At 45.3% G+C, this 6,591-nt stretch overlaps 1 long non-coding RNA gene across 1 annotated transcript; it reads left to right on the top strand.

Moving 5' to 3' along the window:
- The first annotated feature begins 1,489 nt into the window (after positions 1-1,489).
- Positions 1,490-3,459, top strand: LOC141077879 (uncharacterized). The gene is made up of 4 exons (XR_012227605.1): positions 1,490-1,636; positions 1,997-2,073; positions 2,556-2,648; positions 2,874-3,459. It is a non-coding gene; the product is annotated as an uncharacterized lncRNA (long non-coding RNA).
- Positions 3,460-6,591: the final 3,132 nt, after the last annotated feature.

The raw sequence follows: 6,591 nt of genomic DNA, 5'->3' as shown, positions 1-6,591 counted from the left end.
TCCATACATGGTTTTTATGTCTTCCATGTTTCATGTATAAATGGTGACTACGTTATACTGACAACCTCTAATAACACTTCATTACCTATGTCTTGTAGATCATTCTGAGATAAAGAAACATCTGGACTCAGAGGATGAGGAGGATCCCGAGTCCCCTCCAGAGTGTGCACCAAAATCCAACACAAACGTTTCAGAAAAGTAAGTAGATTATGGGGTCATTACTGGGAGCTCATCACCAAATATAGGACATAAATACCAGAATATCACATGCAGCACCCACCATCCCATGGTTAGCGGTCATTGTGCATTTGGCATTAGTAACTTCTGGTGATAACAGCCCATAATTGTGGATGGTTATGCATTTTTAGTGCTGCCCCCCAACACTATAGGAGAGATGTCATATAATATGCCAGATATTCATGGTAGTTGTTTTCTGCTCTGCTCTATAAAAGTTAGTTTTGAGCAGAAGACCTTCCCCACTATGGCAGTCATATGTCCTATTAGGCCTTATAGTCGGTGTTCTTATAGTGAGACAACCCCTTTTATAATGCGTTTACTTGTGATTTACTTGTTTTTCTTCTTCCATACAGGCAGAAAGAATCTGTCCTCATATTTGATAGTGATGATTCTGCTTTTCTCTTGCCATCCTTGTCCCATCTATCAGGTATGTCCATGTCTACAGCACCAACAATGTGAATGTTGACTTCAAGGCTCAAATATCCATACATGGTTTTTATGTCTTCCATGTTTCATGTATAAATGGTGACTACGTTATACTGACAACCTCTAATAACACTTCATTACCTATGTCTTGTAGATCATTCTGAGATAAAGAAACATCTGGACTCAGAGGATGAGGAGGATCCCGAGTCCCCTCCAGAGTGTGCACCAAAATCCAACACAAACGTTTCAGAAAAGTAAGTAGATTATGGGGTCATTACTGGGAGCTCATCACCAAATATAGGACATAAATACCAGAATATCACATGCAGCACCCACCATCCCATGGTTAGCGGTCATTGTGCATTTGGCATTAGTAACTTCTGGTGATAACAGCCCATAATTGTGGATGGTTATGCATTTTTAGTGCTGCCCCCCAACACTATAGGAGAGATGTCATATAATATGCCAGATATTCATGGTAGTTGTTTTCTGCTCTGCTCTATAAAAGTTAGTTTTGAGCAGAAGACCTTCCCCACTATGGCAGTCATATGTCCTATTAGGCCTTATAGTCGGTGTTCTTATAGTGAGACAACCCCTTTTATAATGCGTTTACTTGTGATTTACTTGTTTTTCTTCTTCCATACAGGCAGAAAGAATCTGTCCTCATATTTGATAGTGATGATTCTGCTTTTCTCTTGCCATCCTTGTCCCAACTTTCAGGTATGTCTATGTCTACAGCACCAACAATGTGAATGTTGACTTCAAGGCTCAAATATCTCCACATGGTTTTTATGTTTTCCATGTTTCATGTATAAATGGTGACTACGTTATACTGACAACCTCTAATAACACTTCATTACCTATGTCTTGTAGATCATTCTGAGATAAAGAAACATCTGGACTCAGAGGATGAGGAGGATCCCGAGTCCCCTCCAGAGTGTGCACCAAAATCCAACACAAACGTTTCAGAAAAGTAAGTAGATTATGGGGTCATTACTGGGAGCTCATCACCAAATATAGGACATAAATACCAGAATATCACATGCAGCACCCACCATCCCATGGTTAGCGGTCATTGTGCATTTGGCTTCAGAAACCATTGGTGATAACAGCCCATATCTGCCACCGGTTGAGCATTTTTCGTGCTGCCGACACTGTAGGAGAGATGTAGTATTACATGCCACACATTCTTAGTAGAAGGTAGCGTTGAGCAGAAGACCTTCCCTACTATGGCAGTCATATCTCCCATTAGGCCTTATAGTTGGTGTTCTGATAGACAACCCCTTTTATAATGTGTTTACTTGTGATTTATGAGTTTTTTTCTTCCTAACAGGCAGAAAGGATCTGTCCCCGTATCTGATGGAGACGACGACGCTATTACCATCTTACCATCCTCGTCCCCACTATCAGGTATGTCCATGTCTACAGCAAAAACAATGTGAATGTTGACTTCAAGGCTCCAATATCTCCACATGGTTTTTCTGTAATAGGTCTCCTTTGTTATTTATGTTGCCCATGGGCCCATACTGCATCTCTATTTCACTAATTTTGCACAGGAGCTTTTTCATGGATTCTGTGAGATGCGTTGTGGGATCCAATAACCTACATCATCATAAGGCGACATTGTCTCCTATAGTAGAATATCGCTCATCAGTGATGCACCACATGGCGGCACACAGGGCGCTTACTGCTCTATATCAGTGACACATCTAATGCCCCTCAGATGGGATTATGTACATTATATAGGACTTATTCTGCCCTATTATGATATAATACCAGATTATCAGGACTATAGGAGAAAGGACTAGAACAATCCTACTATATACAGGAGACAAAGCAGATCCCATTAGGATATGTCATTACTGAGGTTTTGTTTTTTACTTTCTGATCAGATTTTCCAGCTCAGACAGAAAGAATATCTGCAACAAATCTGAGTAATAAAGAAGAAAAATCAGAAAAAGGAAAAAAGGGGAAAAAGAGACGAGGTAAGTGTGAGAATCAGCCCCATGCTGTGTGATGTCAGTGAGAATCACTCATGTGGAGCAGATGTCATCTGTCAGTGATGGGATTATCACATGTATGATGGCTGACAATGACCCCTGACCTCTGTGTGATAATATTCCTCTGCCGTCCGGCCACAGTGACCGCACAGTAGTATCATGTCCGATGGCGTCCCATCACTTACATTATATTCACTTCTCTTCTCATAGGTTCCATCTTCCGCCGGATCTTATCATCCTGCCGGCGTGGATTATCCAGGGCTGCTCGAGTATTTGCTTGTTGTCACTGTTGCCCTAGAACATCTGAAAGACAGGAAACCTAAGCATCCAGCGCCCTGAAGCCCAGCAGATCCACCATCACTGCTGGGCACAAAAGCGGGACTAACTCCTAGCCGCGGTCTACGGACCAAACATTGGGCATGGGCAGGGCCTTGGGGGCAGATCCCAAGTGCGCTCAACCATGTGAAATTGGAATCATGGAAAAGTTGACAGTGATTTCTCATCTTTACAACAAAATTTACAAAACCATTTTTTTTTAGCGACCACCTGTCCCTCTGATTTCCCTTTGAGGGGTTTCTATGGCAGAAAATACCCAAAAGTGACACCATTCTAAAAACTGCACCCCTCAAGGTGCTCTAAACTACATTCAAGAAGATTATTAACCCTTCAGGTGCTTCACAGGAACTAAAGCAACGTGGAAGGAAAAATGGACACTTTAATTTTTCCAACAAAAATGTTCTTTTAGCATCAATTTTTTCATTTTCACATGGGCAACAGGATAAAATGGTTCGCAAAATTTGTTGAGCAATTTCTCCTGAGTAAACCGATACCTCATATGTGGTCATAAACCACTGTTTGGGTGCACGGCAGGGCTCGGAAGGGAAGGAGCGCTATTTGACTTTTTGAATGGAAAATATGCTGGAATATTTAGCGGTTGCCATGTCGCGTTTGGAGAGCCCCTGTGTACCTAAACATTGGAGCTCCCCCTCAAGTGACCCCATTTTGGAAACTAGACCCCCAAGGAACTTATCTAGATGCATATGAGCACTTTGAACCCCCAGGTGCTTCACAAATTGATCCATAAAAATGAAAAAGTACTTTTTTTTCACAAAAATTTTCTGTCAGAGACACCGCACTGAACTTGCTCACTGAGCCAGTGCGCGTGTCCTGAGTAAAGCGAACAGTGCTCAAAGATACCTGTGGAGCGGGCAGCAACCGAGTAGATGTGTTTCTTCACACCCGCAGGACCTGAAGCACGTGACTGCTAGGGGCGTGGCCTAAACTCCACAGAGCTAGGAGATGCAAGACAATTCCTAGCAGAGTAACTGCGAGACAAAGTTACCAAGGGGCATAGACAGTGAGAATAGTCAGGACGTAGCCAATGAGTCACACACAGATATAGCTGCAAGGTACCAGAGGGGCGAGCAGAGAGTAGTCAGGTCACAGGCAATGAGTCATACACAGATAGTTGCAAGGTACAAGAGGGGCGAGCAGAGAGTAGTCAAGTCACAGGCAATGAGTCATACACAGATAATAACGCAGTACAAAATCAACAGGCAAACTCACAATGGGAAACAGAATCGGGACAGAACCATATAAACAAGCTATAGCAACAAACAGGCACACGGGGGTCAGTACACTCGGCCAAAGGCAAAAGTATAACTGGCAGGGATTGAAGCTACCCAGGGGTTTATGAAGCTCTCCCAGAACCAGAAAGAGGCCACAATCATTAACCCCAAGTGTGCAGGTCAAAACCTGCACAGAGCTCCAGACATTAACCCCCCGGTGTGCAGCTCAAAAACCTGCACTGGGATCATGACAGTACCCCCCTCTCAACGGGGGGCCTCTGGACCCCCAGGCTTCCCCGGGTACTTGGCATGGAACGCCTGAACCAGGCGATCTGCATGTACCGAGCGAGCAGGGACCCATGAGCGCTCTTCTGGTCCATATCCCTTCCAGTGGACCAGGTACTGCAAAGAGCGGCGCACCCGCCGAGAGTCCACAATATGTCCGACCTCATACTCCAATTGACCCTCCACCAGCACTGGAGGAACAACAGTCTCATAGTTCTCTTTGACAGATCCTGCTGGTTTCAACAGAGACTTATGGAACACATTAGATATTTTTAAGGAGGCGGGGAGACGCAACCTATATGCCACAGGGTTGACTATCTCCATAATCTCGTACGGACCAATGAACTTTGGTCCCAACTTAACTGATGGTACCTTTAAGTTGATGTTACGCGTGGAGAGCCAAACCTTCTCTCCCACCTGAAACATGTCTCCCGAGGCTCTCTTTTTGTCCGCAAAATATTTGTATCTCCCCTGGGCTCGAGAGATATTACGCCGGACTTCAGCCCAGAGGTTTTTTAACCATTGAACGGACCCCTCTGCTCCTGGGCAACCGGAATCCACCCGAGAAAACTCCCCAAAATGCGGATTAAAGCCATAGTTAATCAGGAATGGGGACATGTTGGTGGACTGACTCACCCGGTTGTTAAAAGCGAATTCAGCCAACGGTAACGCATCACACCAATCCTCCTGTCTGGCGGAGGTCAGACACCTGAGAATTTGTTCCAGGGATTGATTGGTGCGTTCTGTCTGACCATTACTCTCCGGGTGATATGCCGACGAGAAGGAGAGTGAGATGCCCAATTTCATACAGAACGCCCTCCAAAATTTGGCCACAAACTGCACACCTCTGTCAGACACAACATTCAGGGGTACCCCATGCAATCGGACCACATGCTGCACAAACAATCTTGACAACGTTTCTGCTGAAGGTAATGCTGCCAAGGGAATGAAATGGGCCTGTTTAGGAAACCTATCCACCACCACCCAGATCACGGTATTGCCCCTGGAAGGTGGAAGGCCGGTAATAAAATCCATGGAAAGATGAGTCCATGGCCTATCAGGAACCGGTAAAGGTATGAGTTCCCCAGCCGGTCGGTTATGCGAGCTTTTGGAACGGGCACATATGTCACAAGCAGAAACAAATTCCTTGACATCGGACCTTAATGAAGACTTGATACCTGGATGAGCACTCAGCCTAGAATCATGAAACTCCTGCAGAAGTCTAGGCCGCAATGAATCTGGAACAAACAGTTTATCGCTTGGCCTGGTTGCCGGAGCTAGGGCTTGAGCCCTTAGGATTTCTTGTTCCAACTCAGTTGAGACCCCCGCCACTACCACCCCTGGGGGAAGAATGGAGGACGGCGGCTCAGGGGGAGACACTGGATCAAAACTTCTGGACAGGGCATCCGCTTTAACATTTTTGGACCCCGGTCGAAAAGTAATTGAGAACTGAAATCGTGAAAAAAAAAGTGACCAACGGGCCTGTCTAGGAGTAAGCCTCTTAGCAGATTCAAGGTATGCCAAATTTTTGTGATCCATGACAACCGTGATAGGGTGAGCTGCCCCTTCCAAAAAGTGCCTCCATTCCTCAAACGCCAGCTTGACCGCAAGAAGTTCTCTATTGCCTACATCATAGTTTTTCTCAGCTGAAGAGAACTTCTTGGAGAAGAAGGCACAGGGTTTGAGATTGGTAAGGGTGGCCGGACCCAGGGACAGCACAGCCCCCACCCCCACTTCAGAAGCATCCACCTCCACAATGAATGGTTTGGACGGGTCAGGTTGCACCAACACCGGGGCAGACATGAAACATTTCTTAATCGCTGAGAAGGATTCCTTAGCGAGTACAGACCAATTTTTTACATCAGCTCCCTTCTGGGTAAGATCTGTGAGTGGTTTCACCACTTGTGAGAAACCTTTAATGAATCTCCGATAATAGTTCGCAAATCCTAAGAAGCGCTGGAGCCCCCTGAGATCTCGAGGCTGAACCCAGTCAGCGATCGCCAGCACCTTCTTAGGATCCATATGAAACCCCTCAGAGGACACAATCAACCCCAAAAAAGACAGCTCCTGTACAA

This window comes from Dendrobates tinctorius, unplaced genomic scaffold, assembly GCF_039654945.1.
Source record: "Dendrobates tinctorius isolate UK_male_01 unplaced genomic scaffold, ASM3965494v1 ptg000465l, whole genome shotgun sequence".
In the NCBI taxonomy this organism is placed as follows: domain Eukaryota; kingdom Metazoa; phylum Chordata; class Amphibia; order Anura; family Dendrobatidae; genus Dendrobates; species Dendrobates tinctorius.
The sequence above is the reverse complement of the archived record's forward strand: the minus strand, read 5'-3'. Positions and strand labels throughout refer to the sequence as shown.